General features: G+C 35.9%; 2 long non-coding RNA genes across 2 annotated transcripts in view; both read right to left on the bottom strand.

Annotated features, from left to right (window-relative positions):
• LOC145527289 (uncharacterized) overlaps positions 1–18,423 on the bottom strand; it is a 29,119-nt gene extending 10,696 nt beyond the window's left edge. The window contains exons 1-3 of the long non-coding RNA XR_014069641.1: positions 17,161–18,423; positions 14,626–14,697; positions 302–435 (exon numbers count right to left, since the gene is read on the bottom strand). This is a non-coding gene — a long non-coding RNA (uncharacterized LOC145527289). The remainder of the gene's footprint in view (positions 1–301; positions 436–14,625; positions 14,698–17,160) is intronic.
• On the bottom strand, positions 5,653–11,494 carry LOC145527290 (uncharacterized). Its single transcript, XR_014069642.1, has 2 exons — positions 8,082–11,494; positions 5,653–6,095 (listed from the first exon to the last, which is right to left on the bottom strand). It is a non-coding gene; the product is annotated as an uncharacterized LOC145527290 (long non-coding RNA).
• Positions 18,424–21,149: the final 2,726 nt, after the last annotated feature.

Raw genomic sequence — 21,149 nt, 5'->3', positions numbered from 1 at the left:
TTGGTTTCCCCTGCCTGAGGTGACATATCCCCCCAAAATATTATTAAGACTGATGTGAAAGAGTACACATGTCTATGTTTTCTTCTAGAAGTCTTATGGTTCTGTCGTAGGAAAAATTGGGCACAAGAGGATGTTCATGTCCCAGGTCTCAAAGGAGTTCCTGGGGTGGGCCACCGAGAGAGGACCTGTAGCTTCGTGCAGAAAAGATTTCAAGAGTGGGCCATAGTAAAACGAAAGCAAGTTTGTTTACTTCATTCCCAAATGTGTTTTTCAACACCAATGAGCAATTAAATTAACTCACTCTTGACACTACTGAAGATAGTATCAGATCCCACAGGCTAAGTCCCACAAGACTGTCTCCACTTCAGGCACCAAATGCAAATCCAGGTTGTAACCGTACTTCTGACTGACTGGTTGTAAAACTGGAACTTCCTGCTGAAACAGGAGGATGATGGTAAGTTCAGGCTGAGCACAATACTGGAACACCTCTCTGTTATCTCACCACCAGAAAATCAGAGGAAAGTTACACACACCCTGTAGCCACCAACCAAATTTTGCCTGTAAGACTTCTCTCCAAAAGACATTAGGGAGTTCAGGTTTTTTTGAGCAAAAGCATCCATTTTCCTTGTACACCCCTTGAAATAAGCCTTTCTCTATTCCAAACTCTGAAATTAGGCACACAAACTTGCATTTGATGACAAAACTTTTTAAAACTATAATACCACTAACTCACACACCACATACCTTTTTTTTTATCTCTGAAAGTTTCAAACATACATGTGTGAGAGATTTATCAAGTTGAGAACATCTTGATGAACAAGAAAAGCAAAACAAAAGGTAGGATTACATGGGAAAAAAGCTTAAGTCATCTTCAAAAATGGGTATCTAGCTAACTTTACAAAGAACTACTAGAAGTGAGTAGCTAAAAACAGATGTAAAGTCAGCAGCTAGATTCATCACAAATAAATCATCAGAAATGTGTGTAAATCAAGTCAATTTAGGTAACATTCCACTTTCTGAATACCAGAAGGGAGGAAAAAAATGTAATAATCCTAATGGTGAAATAGCTTCTTCTTGGCGCACAAAGCAAGTTGTCTTGAGAATTCCCTGGTGCTCCAGTGTGTAAGACCCCATGTTCCCAATGCAGGAGGCCTGGTTTCAACCCTTGGTCAGGGAATTAGACCCCACATGACGCAACCAAGAGTTGGCATGCCACAACTAAAAGATTCCATGGGCTGCAACTAAGACCTGGCCAGCCAAATAAATAAATAAATGTTTTGTTTTGTTTTTTAAAAAGAGAAGTTATCTTTATAGCTTGACACAAAGTAAAACAATACTCTTGGTTTCAGCATTATCTGAATTGAATGAAATTCAGAGGGAAAGAAAAAATGTGGGTGCAATTGACAATAGCTCTTTGACATCAACTGTCTAAAACTAAAACTTTGAAAATGTGGTTTTTGTTGGGGAGAAATCTTTTCGCAAAACATGAGTACTTCCTAGGGCCCTGTTTTCTATTCAAATCCATACACTGTCACTTAGACATTTTTTTTCCTTCAGCATCACCTGGCAACGACACTCGGCAGCTTATAATATCTGCATATATGTATGTGTGTTTAATGAAGATATGAATGAATACTCACTCTTTTTCTAAGTTTTGTAACAAAGGTCTCTTTTTGGTTTGAATCTGTAGAGACCAAAGGGCTCAATTTTAATATTCTCACAAGTTCCTGATATACTGCTCAATCATCACTTCATGAATGAAATATTTTAATCATGTAAATGGGAATGTGAAAGAGATGATTTCCAAAACTAAGAATATATATTATTCATAAAAAACAAAAATAACTTTTGGACAAGATTGTAATTTTTGAGTGTGGTTTCCAAGTATATAGAAGATATGGTTTAAAATGTTGAACACTACCACTAACATTTTTCTACTTTACTTTCAAAAAGTTAACTGATACTGAAAATATATATACAATTATTTTAATAGTTAGTTACCGTTTTGATAACTTCTTTGATGTTTTAGGGTTGGTCAAAGTTGGAGGTGCAAAGTTGGAGATCTCAGAGTCAATCTACTCATTCTTTTCATCATGAAATGAAAACTTTGGGACACCAAGATAGAGACTAAATAAAGAAGTCTGTAGGTTCTTTATTCCCTATTTAATTTAGATTCAAACACTATCAGATGATCTGTTTTACCTTCTCAAAGTGGAAGTATTCAATAGTTTAAGTGATCCTAAACTGATCTGGGGCTACTCAACTAGCAGATGGTAAATTTGACATACAGGTAAAATGGGATGAGATATTCTGACCCTTTCCATATCCCAGGGAATGTACTAAGGATCCATGTTGAGTTATAACTGTGCCCTTGTTGAAATCTCATTTCAACTCTCACCTGATTTGAGATACAAGTGTCCTCTTAATCTAATTTAGGGAGATTTTTAATAAGTCAAACCTAACAGGTTCAATTGGGGAATTAGTGAACATTAGTCAATACTTTTTACAGCGAGTATAATCCCTGTTTTATAGTAAAAGGAAATGGTGAACTTGGTTTACCTTGGAGCTAAAGATCATTGCTCTAAATTTTTAATCTCTATTTCTAATGAGATGAAAAAATACATATGGAGGTAGCCAGATTTTCAGATCTCACTGGCACAGTATCACAAAAATCCCACTTGCCCCTCATTTATCAATGATAGTGAACAACGTATTCTGTTAACCTAGTTTCAAAATAAACATAAAAGCAAAAAACTGGCTTCCCTGGTGGCTCAGCTGGTAAAGAATCCACCTGTAATGTGGGAGACCTGGGTTCAATTCCTGGGTCGGGAAGATCCCCTGGAGAAGGGAAAGGCTACCCACTCCAGTATTCTGGCCTGGAGAATTCCACGGACTGTATAGTCCATGGGGTCGCAAAGAGTTGGACACGACTGAGCAACTTTCACTTTGTACTTAAAACGGTAAACATTTTTCCAAGTCATATTTTCTATATGGTTTGACAGATTCCAAGTATAGATATATCATAGATAGATTCTAAACATTTGGGGCTTCCTTTGTAGCTCAGTTGGTAAAGAATCTGCCTGCAGTACAGGAGACCTGGGTTTGATCCCTGGGTTGGGAAGATCACCTGCAGAAGGAAATGGCAACCCACTCCAGTATCCTTGCCTGGAAGATCACATGACACAGGAGACTGGTGGGCTGCAGTCCATGGGGTCGCAAAGAGTCGGGCACGACTGAGCGACTAACACTTCCTTACTTACTTAAACAACATTTTATTCTTGGGTATTTAGGTTGTTTCAGGTATTTAGCTATTAATATAAATAAAGCTGAGACAAGCACTAGCATGTTTTTATACACATCTCCAATTATTCTGTTAAATTCTTAGAAATGCAATTATTGAGATAAGTTGTGAATATTTTTTTCCAATCTTTAGCTTAACTTTTTGGGGTTTTTTTTTTTTTTTACTGTATTTTGATGAGGAAGTTCTTAATTTTGATGAAATACAATTTATCATTTTTTCTTATGTTTTATTTTTCTTACCTAAAAAATCTTCACATTACCCAAGATCACAGAGATTTATCTCGTTTTATTCTAGTTTTCTCTTATGTTTAGATTTTCAAGTTAATCTTTGTGTATATTATGAAGCTAGGAATAAGACTCATCATTTTACATATGGATGCCCAACTGTTTCAGCATCATTTTTGAAAAGATTATTTTTGCCTATTGATTTACTCTGGCACTTTTTTAAAAGTCATTAGATGCTACATCATGTGCACACCTCCATTTTGCTTTGTCTTGTTGATTTATCATTTTGTTAAAATTACATGTAGGGTACTATAGTTTTAAAGTCTTGAGAATTCCCTGGTAGTCCAGTGCTTAGGACTTGGCACTTTCAATCCCTGTTCAGGGATTGTTCTATCCCTGGTCAGGGAACTAAGATTCTGCAAGTCATGTAGCATGGCTAAAATATTTTTAAAAAATAAAGTCTTAAAATCAGATAGTGTAATTCCCATTGTTCTTATTTGGCTACTCTAGAGCTTTTGCATTTGCATATAAATTTTAGCCTGTTAAACTACAGATAGATCAATGCACCAATTTGAGGTGAAATCTTAACAATATTGTCTTCCGATCTATGAACATGGTTATCTTTCTCATTATTTAGGTATCCTTTAGTTTCTCTCAGCAATTTCAGCATACAGGTCTTGAACATACTTTGCTAAATACATTCTTCAGTATTTCATGTTTACTGGTGCTACTGACATGATTTTTGTTTCTTAAGTTCAATTTACAATTATTGCTGCTATGATGAGCATTTTTAAGGTTCTTGGTAAACGTTGTCCTTTACGAAGGTTGTACCAGTTTGTATGACCAGTTGATGGTCATACCATCTAATGAAATATGAGAATGCTTGTCTGACCACACTTTTCTAAGTACTTATCTCACTTAAACTTTTTTTCTCCCAGATACGATTTTCTCTTCTTCGGAAGATTTACCGTTGGATCTCAGCCACAGAAAGTTTGATCATATGCCTTGGTTTACAGCACATCATCATCACTGTTCTTTTAATTTAGTATCTTTTTACCTCATTTCCTGCTGCTGTTCTACTTTTTGCTCTATGGGCAACCTTCTTCTTGTCCTTAGGAAACCATCCTATATTTGACATGTTTTTGAATATTTTCTTTAAAACATTTTTGTGTCCATCCATTTTAAATGTATACAAATGGTACTGTTATAGATTTCATTATTACTTTCACTAACACTGCATTTTTAAAAATATATGCATATGTGGTCGGTATATGTAGTCCTTTGCTTCTGTGTAATGCACAGTACTATATATGTGCTTCCACTATATTTTACCTATTCCCCCACCTCCCCAAAGGGATTAAGAATCCTAGGTTCCGACTTCTCTAGTAGTGCAGTGGCTAAGACTATGTGCTCCCAATGCAGTGGGGCCAGGTTCAATCGACCCCTGGTCAGGGAACTAGATCCCACATGCCACAACTACAGACCCTGTATGTCGCAACTAAGACTCTGCACAGCCAACAACAACAACAACAACAAAAAACCAGATTCACTCTAAACTACTGCCAAAAAAAAAAAAAAACACCCCAAAATGAGATCAATATCCTTGTTTTTGTTTCTCTGGAAACAAAAAGTCTGTTTAAGACTTCTTGAGGACACATATCCAGAAACAATTTATTAATAACATCTATATTCATGTAACTAAATTCCACCAGATTGCTCTCCAGAATGGTTCTACCACTTTATATTCGGCACCAGTGTATCGGTGTAGCCCCTCATCCCCATCAACACTTGACATTACCCATCCTTCTGCTTGTGAGTCTACTAGGTAGAGAGAGATTATATTGTGGCTTTAATCTGAACCCCTCTGATTACTAATGAGTTTGAGCATATCTTTCTGTGTTGTTAGCATGATTATAACCTTGGTGCATTTTTCTATTGGTAACTTGTTTTTTTTTTACGATCTAGGTATTTCTTATTGTACTAGAGGTACTAGTTCCTTGTTGGATTTAGACATGAAAATATATTCTCCAATACTGCCATCTATTCTAAAGTAACAAAATCTTTTTTCTCAGGACTTTTTTTCCAGTGATCTGTTGTTGAATAATGAAGCACTCAAAACCTCACAAGTTGAAAACAAATCATTTTATTTTGTTCAATATTTGGGGGGTCAAAAACTGGGAGAGGCTCCACTGGGTGGTTCCCCTGATTTACTCAGCAATAGTCAAGGCAGCTGGGGCTGGAGAACCCATTTCCAAAATGGCTTCTTCACTTACACTTCACTTCTTTTGGTTCCTTGGTGCTCCGTGACCTCTCTACTTGCTGTCTCATCTTCCAGGGCCTCTTTTCATGATCTTGGGCTTCTTACAAAATAGAGATTTCAGGGAACTGCATTTTTTATTTAGTGGCTGGCTTCCAAGAGGCAGGAAGCAGAAGCTGTCAGGCAAGTTAACAGCAACACCTGGAGATGGCACATCATCACCTCTCCCATGGGTTTCCCTGGTGGCTCGGACAGTAAAGAATCCACCTGCAATGAGGGAGACCTGGGTTTGATTCCCGGGTCAGGAAGATCCCTTGGAGGAGGGCACGGCAACCCACTCCAGTATTCTTGCCTGGAGAATCTCCATGGACAGAGGAGCCTGGTGGGCTGTAGTCCAAGGGGTGGCACAGAGTCGGACACGACTGAGCGACTAAGCACAGCACCTCTACCATATCTCTTGGTCTAAGTACTCAAAAGCCCTGCCCAAACTTAAGGAAGTAGAGAGATGCCACCTTCTGATGACACTAATGTTATGTTGCAGAACACATGAGCTGGGAGATACTGTTGTGGCCAACTTTGGAGAACAGAGTCTGCCACATTATTAACTGAGTTTTTTCTTTTGTGAATTATCAAACCATGGCTTAGTCCTTCCATCTTTTCCAACTGATTTATAAAAACTTTTTATATTACATATCTCAAAATGTTTCATTTACAAAAACTATGTTTTTTTTTACAAGTTTTTCTCCTCAGGTAGAAGAATATAAGACAGTTTCATTTACTTCACTAAGTTTCCTTCTAAAAATTTTTTATTAGGATCAGAAAATTACTTAACACTATGTATCTCAAAAAACTAATGATATATATTACAGGAACCTATCAAAGAATAAGCCATTTCATAGATATCTTTAAATTAACCCAATAATATTAAATATTCAAATTATATGATACAAGTATAACGAGTGGCACAAAAAGTTTAAAATTACTGATGTCTTCATTTTGACTTTCTAATACAATGGGCCTTTTATTTCCCATCATAAACTGCATACACTCTACACCTTCAGTTAACATGAAAATAAAAAGGAAAAAGTTGGCCACTCTTTTAAAACAACTTCAATGATAATAGGGTCATCAATCCCTCAAAAAGACTTCTTTAAAAACAATTTAAAACCCAGAAATATATATTTATTAGAGAGTTTTAAAAAACAAACTACAAAAGCAGTTTACAAATAATTTTTTTTGGTTAGTGAACACACAAAAAACTGTTTTCTTCTATCATGTGAATTTAAGAACTTCTAATACTTTCTTAATAAAACTTGTCAAAAATATGTATTTCATGAGTGTCAGGCAAGAAGTAATATTGTCTTCAAGTGAAACTTGTCTGAAAGTGACAAGTCATTCGTGTCTTCATTAACTAAAGACTGCTAATAACAGAAAAGCAAACTAAGCTATATACCCTGGATTTTTTTAGATGATAAATTCTGGCACTTTGTGCTAAGGTTTAAGGTAATTATTGATTCATTTTTCCCTTCACATAGAAATATAATATTCCCTGGCACATAGAAATATAATATGCATAGCATTTTAACTATAAAACTGTAACATAACAAGAATCCTTTATTAAGAAAATGTCCATATCACAAATATTTCAGATAAAAAAAATGGTTTTAAAAGTTGAAGCACATTAACTTGGAAAAACAAATTCCAAACTAAACAAAAATGTCATTTAAGTTCTAGAACTACAAAGGAACACTAAGAAAGTCAAACAAAAATAAGGATAGGAGAGGACACAGCAAAATGACCTCTTAAGGTCTTCTGAACCTTTACGACACAGCTAGAATCCTTTAAGAGGCAGGATACATGCTAATGATCTTGCTTTCTTTCAGACGGAAATGAATTAATGTCTTTTACTTTAGACATAGTATTTTGAAATAACTGTCGGTTTGCTGTGTCTTACCCATAAAAAGAATATGACTAATATTCTAACTTCAAAAAATGAGGCTCAGCAGAGCAGAAATAATGTATGTTATTGGACAAATATATGTAGAAAAAAATCAGAAAATAAAATTGACAAACATGGAAAAAATTTAAATACTTTTCTTCTTTCTCCCAGAAAGGTGGAGGTGAGGGGTGGCAATACACTCTGTGCACTGGAGTACTGTGCTGTGCTCAGCCACTCAGTCATGTCTGACTCTTTGCAACCCCATGGACTGTAGTCCACCAGGCTCCTCTGTCCATGGGACATTTCAGGCAAGAATACTGGAGTAGGTTGCCAGTTCCTCCTCCAGGGGATCTTCTCCACCCAGGGATCAAACTTGCGTCTCCTGCGTCTCCTGCATCTCCTACATTAGCAGGCAGATTCTTTACCACTGAGCCACCTGAAGCCCATGGTTAAGAGTACTGCAATCTAAAAACAAATGTATTAAACTGAAGAAGACAAAATACACATATATGTGCACAAAGTACAATCAATAATTCCTCCTCTTCAAACAATGTAAACAAAAAACAAGGGCCAAATTCTGAATGGGTGATTTGTTGTCTTGAATATGCAGTTTTACCACTCACCAATGTTCACAGATACAGAAATACATTAATAAGAGATGCTTACTTTCAGCAAAGTGAAAAATTAAATATAGGGAAATGGAATTAGAAAGGACTTAAGTAAAAGCCTCAAATAAATACTCCTACTCCTTCCTCCAAAAGTGTTTCCAAATTTTGGCTACAATCTAAAATGAAAACAATTTTTTGTTATCTCCCAGATTCTATTGCTGCATAGGAAGGGGATATTGCAGGTTCAGCTCCAGGACACCATGATAAAACAAATATCTCAATAAAGCAAGTGATGCAAATTTGGGGGTTTCTCAGGGCATATAAAAGTAATGTCTACACTATGGTGTAGTCTGGTAAGTGTGCAATAGCATCATGCCTAAAAAAACAATGTACAGACATAGAACTAAAAAATGTTTAATTGGGACTTCCCTGGTGGTTTAGTGGTTAAGACTCCATGCCTCCACTGTAGGGGGCACAGGTTCAATCCCTGGCCTGGGAACCAAGATGCTGCATGCCACAAGGTGTGGCCAAAAAAGAAAAATAAATTTTTTCAATTGCTAAAAAATGCTACCCTTCATGTGAAACTTCAGCAAGTCACAGCAGTAACATCAAAGATCACTGATCACAACAAATATAATAATTAAAAAGTCTGAAATAGTGTGAGAATTACAAATATGAACACAAAGACACAAAGTAAGCAAATGCTATTGGAAAAATAGTACTGATGCCACAAACCTTCAATTTGCAAAAACGAACAAACAACACGCAAAAGTTGCAAAGTGCAACAATACAGCACAATAAAACAAAGTATGTCCCTACCGGAAACTAAGTTTGTGTCTCTTTTCTGAATGAACACCAGAGACAAAGGCTTTCACTTACAACACCTAAGTCAACCAAGTTACCCTTTGGCTTATGTCTCACTGAAAGAAGTTTCCTCAAACCCATGCAAATGGAAGTTTCAAAAGGACAGCTTTTGACACATCTACACAATCTAAAACCTTAGGGATTATCTTCCCCAGAAGGCAGTGGATTTTGCTACATTTTTTTCTGAAACTACTGTTGACTTTATGTATTACAAAATACATTTTACGCCACCAGCAGAACTGAAGTAGTAGAGATGGAAAGCAGGGTACAAAATAAAGACCTCAGGGGCCAAATGTTAGAATTCTTGGGTATAAACTCTCCCCATTTAGTGAAGAAATGTGTCTACTAGTTAAATGTCCCAAGAGTGAGGGTTCTTGGCAAATTCATTGCTTAGTTTATCTCTAAACTTACACACACCCATCCACTCTCAGAGCACCTTCTTATGAACTGTTTGTTTTGCTTAACTCAAGTCAGAGGTAACTTGGCAGTTTAAAACTTATGCATCTTTTTTCAAAGGAAACTGTACTTGGTTTTGACTAATTCTGAATTATTCTACAAATCTATAACTTCCAGCTCTCCAGTTTTCCTAAGATACAAAACTCATTCACTCATTATTCTATTAAATCACCAAAACATAACCAATATGGACAATACAGATCATTTAAAAGTAAGTGTCTCAATCTTTTTGCAAATGGAAAGTTAGTTAATATTCTCAGACACACTGAGGTGAAGTCAGAGGAAAGGAAAGGGCTTTATGGATTACAAAACACACATTACATCAGCAGCAGAACTGAAGTTACCTGACTAGCAAGCCAACAATACCAGTCTGCCAATTTAAACCTGAAATCACGCTTCAAAAGAAACACACATACAAACCCATCTAACTTTGCTCCTCCTTTTTCTACCATTAGTATCTCTCAACTAGTCAAGCACTAAGCAAACTCAGACAAGAGCAAAATTAAGAAAATCCACTTCATCACAAAACATCAAAGGGCTTTTCGATTATATATGAAGTGGTGTAATGCAATGACACAGAAACAGGTTTCAGGTGCTTTCAATTATACCACAAAAAAAATGGAACATACTTTTCTTTTTTACTTTCTCTATAAATAATTTCTGTAACTTGGCCTTGCCCTCCAATTTAAAAACTGATACCTGATTTCTAAAACATCTACTGTACATTATTGGAAATCCCCTACTTCACCAAACTTGAAAGAACTTCCTAGACACCAGAAATAGAGAGGTCCAAGTTTGCACAGTAGGTAAGGCAGATGATGACCTGCTTAGCAATCTCATGTTATCCTGAGATGTTAATAAGTGCGGTTAAATGGCAGTGCACAGTGTCTGCTTTTGCCTGATACTGAGAAAACACCCATTAACGAAGATCAAACTGTCCCAACTTGCAGAGGAATCTTATGAGCCAAGAGTAACATTAACACAAGGAAAAGTAAATCTGACTCCAATAAAACGTTCCAAACAACTTCAGAACATCAGAGAAGCCACAGGGGCATGCTCCCTAGAACTAAAGGAACTTGTGATACTGGCATTTGCTTTACATCCATTTTTGTACACAATTCCTTCCTACAAACAACTTCAAAACACTCCTCTGAAGGCTTCAAAGATTTAAGAACACATTCAAGTTAACAGAAAAGCATTCACAGGCAGGAATGGCCGGCCACTGCCTCACAGCATTAACAAACAAGGGCAAAGTTCACCACAAGCAAGAGAAAGTGAATCGCACATTCACCAACGACAGACTCACAACTCATGCAACTTCTTACACCTAAAACAAAAGAGACAACACCCAAGCTACTGCTGTCCACCCTTCCAAAATCCCAGTCGTGCACAAATCCCACCAGACCCACGAAAACGATCCCAACCTAACCCCAAACAGGGTCGTAAGCATCAACGAATACAAGGACAGAGTGGAACGCTATAAGAAAGGGGGGAGGGGCGCAGGGCATAAACCACAACAAAATAAAGCAAACTCTAAAACTCTCAGGCGCCAGCCACAGAGAAATTTCAAAGGCAGAAGGCCAAATGGCCAGGGTCCTAACAGGTTGGGGCCCCCCCTCACCGAGCCGGTAACCTCCAGAGGCCCCCCTGGCCAATCTAACGACAGCAGGACACCAAATTAACCCGTCAGACCGCTCTCCCACCTCCCAAACACACAACTAACAGGCCCTTGGCAACCTGGGGGCTGCTGGGGGCCCTCTAACGATACAGAGAGCCCCCCAAGCCGTCCGGAACAGCAGAAACTCCAAACTCCTGCCTCGGCGGCGGCCATCACAGCAAGAAAGCGAACTTTTACGACAACTCCCACAATGCCTGCGGCCTACAACTCCCAGAGTGCACCGGGCGGCGCCATGGTTAACCCTGTCGTGGCGCCGGGACTGACGAACCCTGCTCTCCTGCCCATCCCAACTCCTAGTTGTTGCACCTACTTTTACCCTCACAATCTGAAACTAACTTTGAAAGTTTTGTCAAGCAGCTACAGTTACACTATCTCAGCGCCTTCTTTTATCACACAAACAACGCCAACTGCCCAGAAAATTATCCCTGACAGAGAACTTTTTGTTATCTCCAGAGCTCTCCTCACAGTGCCAAATGTTTTGTCAATCAAGGGGACACTTAACTTCAATTAATCTTCCCCTTCGCTATAACTTTCTGGCATTTTTCTAAATTATTATAGCCTAGAGGTTTTGGTACTCAACTTTATTAGTTTAAAACCTGTCTCCTAAGTTCTGGGAAGCAACAAGAAAGACTAGCCTATAACTGACCATAATGTTCTACATCTCTCTATTTTATAAAGACGAATTTGCTCAAATATTTGACTAAGAAAATTCATGCAAGTCTAAATAAGTCCTAATAAGACAAATTAGTTATGGGCAATATATCTTTTAAATTTCAAGGTAATTTTTTAAGGGAAAACCTTATATGCCAACATACTTTGCTTTCCCTTTTCTATATTGATAATCAGATATAGCATAAACCGTTGATTTATTTCTTTCTGACTTTAAAATATCAGCAAACAACAGGTAAAGAAACATTTTAATATAATTTGAAAAATAAACGAAGATTTCATTCTTTCAGAAAACTGTACAGCAAATCTTTTAGTCACGAAAAAACTCCTTTAAAGTCTTTCTCATTTTAATTAAAAATGAGGTTTAAAATGCATTTCTTTTAAGTATATTGCCCATAATTTCAGAAAAAAATGACAATCATATCTAGAGATCACTGTATTATCAATATTAATTAAATGCCTAAGCTGTAGTTAACACAAAGGAACTTGCTCAGACCTGTAACTGACTGACAGACAAAATAATTGCTTGGTATTTGATGCGTGCAGTAAAACAACAGCTAGAATTCCCCTAAAGTATCTGCCATTTTTCTCATACTCAAATATAAAATAAAATGTACACAATATCTGATTTTTTCATTGAAACATTTTACCATTTGAAAGGGCATTCAAAATCTATCATGAATTTCAATTCACAAAACTCAGAAATCCTAATACATAAACAAAAACCCGAAGCCTTGTTGTTAAGATAGGTCCTCAGCAAAACTATTCTACAGTATTCTATTTTAAACGTGTCTCTTCATATTACATTTAGCTTATTAGTAAAGGTTTTAGTCTAGTAAACTGCAATGAGAAAATACTTCTCCATTTATTTTTTTCACTTGTGTTACACTATGTCGTTTCATTAACAACTGAGATAAATGCTACATATCAAGACATAAAAAATTGTACATACATAGATATTTTGAAGTTTAGTTCATTATACTATTTTAGCTTCTGTATTTTTCTAATTTTCACTTAACACTTTAGTTAGAATTTAGCTAGAAGAAGTTGTATTTGTTTCTCCTATTTTTATTAGCTGCCAGACCATAAGAAGTGAACGCATATTTTATATATTACTCTCCTGATATTAAAATATATGATTCATAAGAAAGACTCAAAATCAAGTCAGAAATGAAACTTATCTCCTCGTATATGTATTACATGCTTACAACTCTCTTCTCAGTGCTATGAGGTCATATTTGCCATTAGGAGGTTAGTCATTTTTTCTTTTCTTTTATCCTTTAAAATATGAGATTTAAAAATTGGTACATTAGAAAGATGCAGTTAAAGATTACAATAGAAGTAATTTTGTTTTTTTTCAGATTACCATAATTCTTCTTTTAAAAATAACTTAGCAGTTTAGTACATCCTAATTAAGTAATTTAAGTAAGTCTTAACCTATATACTTAATATTAACATGAGTTTCTTCCTAAGGAGGAAACAAATATATTCTAGAAATAAATTCTTCAAATTCATACCAAAAATTTAGTATTTTTCTCCCAAAGTTTTTAGGTTCTGTTTTTTCATATGAATTTTTTACGTGTATTTCTTAAAAACCTAAATCTCTATACTGTGATTTTTAAAATATTCACATGTAACTATATTAACCTATTTTTAGGAGAAATCTTGTTTATTCTTGAGAATATATGTTAATAGAAGTCAAACATTGCAATCTTTTATTTTTCCAAGTGTGGTATTGGTGACAAAGCTAGAATGTATAGACTGCAGATCTTACAACAGATTCTATATATAATTTCAGTAACTACCTCTTTTATTCTTTTAACCCGTAAAATACTTCGAAGCATTTCTAAATGTTTAGACATTTTAATTGCATTCTTAGTTTGTCTACCTTAAAACATCTGATTTTCATATACGTAATTTATACTGTTCATACAAGTAAACTGCACTAATAGAATTTCTCCCCAAAATAGAATGAGCTGCTAATATTCTATTATGCTCAAAAAGTTAGTCTCTTTTCTTCTCTGACATTATCAGTATTACACAAGCAAAAACTGAAAAGAGGTCACACACAAAGGACAAGTTCTTGCCTGATTTAAACTAATTGTTTATATTTACGTTATGACCCTACAAAGCAATATTTTGAGTCTATCCCAGAATTTAAGCTTCTGTCTCAAACCTTAATTAACTTTAATTCATTGGCCTGCTTTTAAAACAGTGACCAGTCTTTCAAATTTATCAAAATAGTTTAGTTTTTATTTCCATATACATTTACATTTATGTTTAGGAATATTCTACTTGTCTGAAAAATCTCTAGTTTCTGATCTAAATATAATTTTAACTTTATGTCTAAATACTTAGGAAAACTGAAATGATGGGAATTCTATTATCGTGTCAGTCTGTGAGAAAGTGCAAAAAAAGGGTCTCCTTTTTTTCCGGGAAATTGATCTTTTTAAATCGAAGTTTTCCAACTGATTTGTTTTATTTCATTTAAAAAAGCTTGCTTTCTCTCCTCTTCATAATGTTTGGCATCAGTTAGGATAAGCAAAGCTTAAGTACATGTTACTTTTTTTCTCTAATCGAAATGCTATCTCTTCAACAGATGGATAAACAATGGAAAACGTTCCCTTACCTAAAGATGATACATTTCACATTTAAAAAGAATCTTCATGGTTCATCAGGAGATAAAACTTTTTAGATTTTCCTATCAAATGCAAAAGATACAGGTTAATGAATATGATCACTTTCTACTCTGTAAAACATCATAACAGTATGATGGCTATTTGAATCTTTTTAGTCATCATTTTAGACAGCAAGGCCTAAATATAATTTCATTAAATAGATGCTGTCAATTAAAAAGTCATCCTGTTTTACGGTTTAAATTTTATCACAGAACCACCACAAGGTAGTAGTTTCTTATCCTTACTTGTTCTGTTATTCTGCCACTGATATATCTTGTTCTTATGTATATGGCTCAGTAGTTTTAATACTCTTTCAATATATTGAAGCCATTAACTATCTTTACGTATTTTAAGATTTTTCTAATACATAATAATGCCTCCTTTATATATATTTTCTATAGTCTAAATATCAAATCAATATGTGAAAGAAAAAAATCCAAACCCTAAACTTTCTAACTTTCAAAAGGCTTTTTTCTAACTACAAATCAATTTCCGCAAAAAGAGATGTGTAAAACACTACATATTCTAAGGTAAAAATACTAATACTTTAAGACAGAGTAAGATCTAGGCTGAATTTTTAAAAACGATTATCCTGCTCCTCCCTCTTCCTCCTTGTGCTGATAATTTTTTCTCCACTTTAATTCAGGATTACATTCATTAACTCACATCATGCCTTTTCTCCAAAGAAAAATTACCTTCTTCTTGGAAAATTTTCAGATTCCTTACATTTCCCCTTAATTTCACAGAGGGATCTACTATTAATACTTCAAATTAAGTATTGATTATGCTGTTTCTCCCTTGAATTTCTTTTCCTAGACCTGTTTTCTAATTCTTCCTTCTGTAAGATTCTACCATACTCCAACTTAACTTTTTTTTTTTAAACACCAATACAATTTGTCTAATATTTATTTCCCCAACATTTGAGGGAATATTCTCACTTTCTCTTTTGCACTTCGATACGTGTTTCACAGTCTGGCTGATGTTACCTCTTCATACACTAAATACAGATAAGTGCACTTCCCACTAGAGACTTGTGGGCTTTCATTAACCAGATAGAAATGTCTTGTTCTTCACCAGGACGTCCCACGTGGGATTCACATATGGATGAATCAAGTTGGAGAGCTCAGGTGAGTTAGATCCACAAGAAAGAACCCCAACCACAGATATCACTATTCATATCACCGAAAGAATCTTGCTCAAACTACCTTGATACTTTACAGGTTTAACAATTCACATGCACAAGCCCTAAAAAATTCCTTTCCTTATGTGACCCTAGGCTATCTTTGATTTCTTAAGCCATTATTTTCAAAGAATGTAAACTTTGTGGCATAATTTGCATACACAAAGCAAAGGTTTCTTTTGAGGGTAGGATAGTTGGCCACCCATAGACTCAACCAGTTTCTAGGACGGAAGCCACGTGACCTCCAAGGTCTCCACCCAGACTAGACACTTGAGTTCTGCCTCTCTGTTTGTCTGTCATATGCTCCTGAGGGATTGAAAATAAGCATACAACTACACCGTGCCTCGGTTTCTTCATCTCCAACTTCATTCTCTGACTCAGTATACCAAACCAGTGCCGATGTGGGAGTAGCCAGTGAAGGCAGAATCAACAGGCCAAAAGCAGAAGGACTTAAACTAATCTGGTGTCTAATTCCTCAACTCCACCCATTTTCCTGAAGCATCCCAGCAATGGAGGTGGGCTGTGGCACTGGGTGAGTTTGAGGGAATGAAATGAACAGCCTCCAAAATCTCCAGACCCTACACCAGTGCAGGCAGTGATATGGCCAGAAATAACAGCAAAGTTTTTCTTTCTTTAATAATAATAAAAGCCAGATTAAAAGCCTCTTACTAACATATTGACATAGTGAATAAAAGCTTTTTATAAAAAAGAATACACAAGTGGGTTCAGAGCCAGAAAAATCTTTGCTTCATCCTCAGTGCTGTTAGGCTTCCCTGGTGGCTCACATGGTAAAGAATGATTCCTGGGTCTGGAAGATCCCCTGGAGGAGGGCATGGCAACCCATTCCAGTCTTCTTGCTTGGAGAATCCCATGGACAGAGGAGCCTGGCGGGCCACAGTCATGGGGTTGCAAGGAGTCGAACATGACTGAGCGACTAAAACACACTGCTGTTGGCTTTTTCTCCACGTAAACAGACAAACTAGTTCTCACTCACTAACCCTGTGCTTTTGTTACTGGGGAACAAGCACAGTGAGGAGCCTTTAAACCCCTCAGAGAAACTCCTTCCAACCCAACACTGGCTCAGTGACTTGCAAAGGAAACTCAGCACAGCGTTATTAGTGTTTAGGAGGATTTCTGTCCCCTCCCCTGTTCAGAACTCCACGCCAAATTAATCTGACTCATTCAATCCTGTTGAGATTCTTCATTATTTAAAGGAAAGCACTAAGCTTAAACTTAGTTAAAAGCGATTAAAAAAAAAAAAAGCCAAGATATATTCATCCTAAACAGTAACAGATTAACTGCTTACCAGTTTCAACACCAGCTGCAAATGGGGTTGATTCTTCATCTGCTGGAACCATCAACACTGCCAGACTCTCCCCCAAACTTCCTTTTCATTTTAGAAGCCAAGTTCCTAGAAATAATTTTAAAAAAAAAAAAGAATTTTCTTTATCATGGACTTGTATATATTAATCACAAATCCAATGAAACACTGTTTAGCATAAAATTAGAGTTCTCTCTCTTCCTCCTTCTCTCCTTCTTTTTAAAAAATTAATTCGGAAAAATTCACTGTCTTCTCTACTCTGCTCTTCTACCTGGGTATCACTTTAAAACTCAAGAAACTTCCTCTCTCTTTTCCTTCGTCCTTACTTGAAATCTCAAACATACCACAAATTTCTCTGGCATCACTATAATGTAATCCTGGCCAAATTTCTCCAAACTCTGTTCTCATAGAAATGTAAAATGAGGGGGTTGTACAGGACAATCTCCAAGGTCTCATTTAGAGCTAACATTTCTATATGTGTCTGTGATGATCCAGAGAAGCTGGACTCACTCCACATGAGCACCCAAATTGGGGCCTCATTTCTGTGTTATTGCTGTCTGTGTTTCTGTAAACTTTTTGCTCAATTGCAATATAACGCACATTTTTTCCTGCCTTTCTAGGCTATCTGTCCCCTGTTCAATTTACTTCTTCAAACTATTTATTTTCTTTCTCTAAGAAACCTTCTATATCACTGATAATGTTAACTCCATCCTTCCCATCAAGACCATCACTGCCACCAGCAGCCTTTTTCTGACCTAATTGAGGATCTCTTAATAACTCTGTAACACATCCTTCTAAGTAAAACAATAGTGTTTACTTACCCTACTGTTGTCAGCATCATCCTCCTCATCTATACCATTTATGACAGTTTCCTAGATGGCAGATGACTAAACACTGCTCATTTAACCTAACAATCTTCTAATGCAGACCTTCTAATTATCATCCCCATATTACAGATGAGGAAACTGAGGCAAACAAAGGTGAAGTCATTTACCAAGATGTATTCCTAAAGAGTGAAGGATCCAAGTTTGAAAACCATGCATTATGGGGACAGAGCTTGTACCCTTAACCACCATGATGCACTGCCTCTCCGCTTAAATGATTTCCATGGGCCCTCCCACCTCTAAACTCCTCTGATTACCCAGCACTTGATTACCCCAGAATAGGTAATTTCTTAATTGATGAATTAGGCATAATCAGAGTATCTCCTTTAAGACTGTGAGAATTAAAGAAATTTAATGTAAAGCCCTCAAAACAGTGCCCGGCACAGAGTAAATAGTTTGAGAAGACGTCAGCAGTTATTAATGGGTGAGCTCTCAATTTGCTAATGAACACAATAAGTTCAGAAGTCAGAGGAAAAATCTAGGACTGGAACCCAGGAGTAACATACCCGCTTTTTCTTCTTCTTCTTTTTCAATACTATTTACTAATGCAAGGCTAACTTAAAAGACACAAATTTTAAGACTTTAAAATATCCCAAGTCTTATGTTTCTTAGTCCAGGACGTTATCTATTGAACCACACTGCTCTTGCTAAAAAGCAAATTCCAGGGACTCAACAAGTCTGGATTTGCCCGTCTTCATCTCCTGATGCACAGCTGAGCTTTAATAACCTGCAAGTCAGCAGTGATTGTTTTTGGAAGAGCAAGCTTACCAGACACTTCACATCTATTAAAAATGGTCTCCATGTTGAATATGGGTTTAAAGTTTTTTCAAATGGTGATACTGATTTGATGAAATGTGTTTCTCACAGAAGCCCCATACTTGAAAATGAGCCCATTTTTATATGTATTAACTGAAAAAAAGATAAAAGGTGTTCAAAAAGAAAGATCTCCTTACCTGTATAAACAAAACTGGGGCTATTTATATCTTTAAATCAATGTGACATATTAAATATGATAACAGTAGTTTCCCTCATGCATTTGTGTACAGCAAAGAATCAAAGAGCTTGACATCAACACAGGTGAAGCTGAGCTTCACACTCTAGAATTTTACATAGAAACAATCCCTTCACTACTGGAGGTATATTTTCTGTTTGTGTCCTCATGGCAATAAATAAACACACACATTTTGTGAGAAACAGATGCTATACTAATACTCCATAAAAGTACTACATTACTTGGTTAGAATATAGCTATTGTGGTAATTACTATTCAAAAGGTAAAAGAAACATTTTAAAGAAGTACATAAATCTGGCAATTCCAAAGACAATAAAATAAAATATCTTGGTACAGTTTGTAATTTCATAATTTATATCATCAACATCAGATTTGCAGTTAGCTTATATGGTGATACTGACTACCTTGACTTCCTCTCAAGTTCTTTTCTGAGAATCCAAGTTTTATTTCTGTGACTTTCTTCAAGCAACATTCCACCTTGCCCCAAGGTAAGAACCCCAAACTTTTCATCAGTTAGCTCAAGTAAATAAAAAGGAACATGTCTTCATTTTTTAATATCTATTGTGCTTTTCTTGTAGTTTCAATTCTAGGATTTTAAATGCATTTAAAAAACATTAAATAGTATTTTTGTATAGGATTTTCTTTTTATGCCAATTTATGTCTTACTAATCATATTCTTAAGAACTAAAGCACCACCAAGAACTTTAGATTTGCCCTTAGACCAGAGAAATTCTAAGTCTATGATTCCCTCTTGTACGTGCACAAAAATATTATCTCAATGAAACTTTATTTTATCAATATGTGTGGTATTTTTGGCATCAAAATATTCAATCCCTAAAGAGGTTTTGGGTTTTTTTCCTAATTATTTATTATGGAAAATTTCAAAGAAAAATAGAAATAGTATAATAAATATGCATGCATACATCATTTCTATTTAAATAGCTATTAACATTTAATCATTATTTGCTTCATTTCCATTTTTTCTTTACTGAGGTACTCTAAAGGAAATTACAGACATTGTGGCATTTAACTCCCAAATACTTCACTGTGTTCATCTAAAAAGTAAGGATATTTTCCCACATAATCAGAATGCTATTATCACTCCCACCAAATTAACAATACCTCCCTATTACCCAGGCCATATTCTAATTTCTCTACTTGGAATATAATTTTCTTGATAGTATCTTTTAAGTCTTTATTCTGTCATCAGTGAAAGTGTATACGTTCTTAAATAAAAGCCCCCTCTAAAGAGGCTAATTCCAACCAGTTGTGCTAGGAAAGCAATGCCCACCCTGATGGCTCCAAGCCCGTTATCTGACCGACCATCAGGCACCATCTAATATCCCTTTGTCTGTTGGTGATGTCACGTTACATCAAATACTGATGAGAACTGGATAAAAGATTCTGTGGAATTTCAAATAGGTATCTCCCCTCAATAATTAGTGGGCACTGGTGAGCAAAGAGAGAATGGGACAAGGGACCATAAACCCTGAATATAGTGACATAGCTTAAAATAGGGTTATTTTGCCTGATCATTCACTACAGGTCTGTATAGCCCCATCCACACAAGATGCTAAGGTTGTAAGTTTCTATAGAGTCAGGTTCATTGAAATTTGGAGGAAAAAATTCACTTTTCCTTCAATTATTTGGTTAATTAGGTAAAAGTAAAATTATAATAATCCATGAGGGGGATGGAACAACTGGATTATTTGGATTTTCTAAGAGTGAGGAATAAAGAGGCTTTTTGAAGGGTTCAGGAAGGAGACTGGAAATTAACCTGACATAAATTTTGTGTTATGCTTTGTCATAAAGACTAGGGCAAAAGACCTCTTTGTACTTTTGTAGGACATAGAAGAATAAAGAAAATAAGTAACCTACCTAAGTTTTTCTTTTCTCTACTATCAGCAAACTATTTGTTTTTCTAGAAATGATCACACCTTCTATCCATATCTATATATCTTTGTTTCTCAAAAACTCAACGCAAACAAAGGAAGATGGTCAGTCGGGGTTTTGCAAGCTCCGACACTTGAAGGCTCTTCTTCCACGCTATTCTCGATGAGAGAGCATTGCTTGTAACA

Source organism: Giraffa tippelskirchi, chromosome 11 (genome assembly GCF_054371585.1).
Source record: "Giraffa tippelskirchi isolate mGirTip1 chromosome 11, T2T-mGirTip1v1.2.pri, whole genome shotgun sequence".
Lineage (NCBI taxonomy): Eukaryota > Metazoa > Chordata > Mammalia > Artiodactyla > Giraffidae > Giraffa > Giraffa tippelskirchi.
This window is presented reverse-complemented; position numbering and strand designations above follow the sequence as displayed.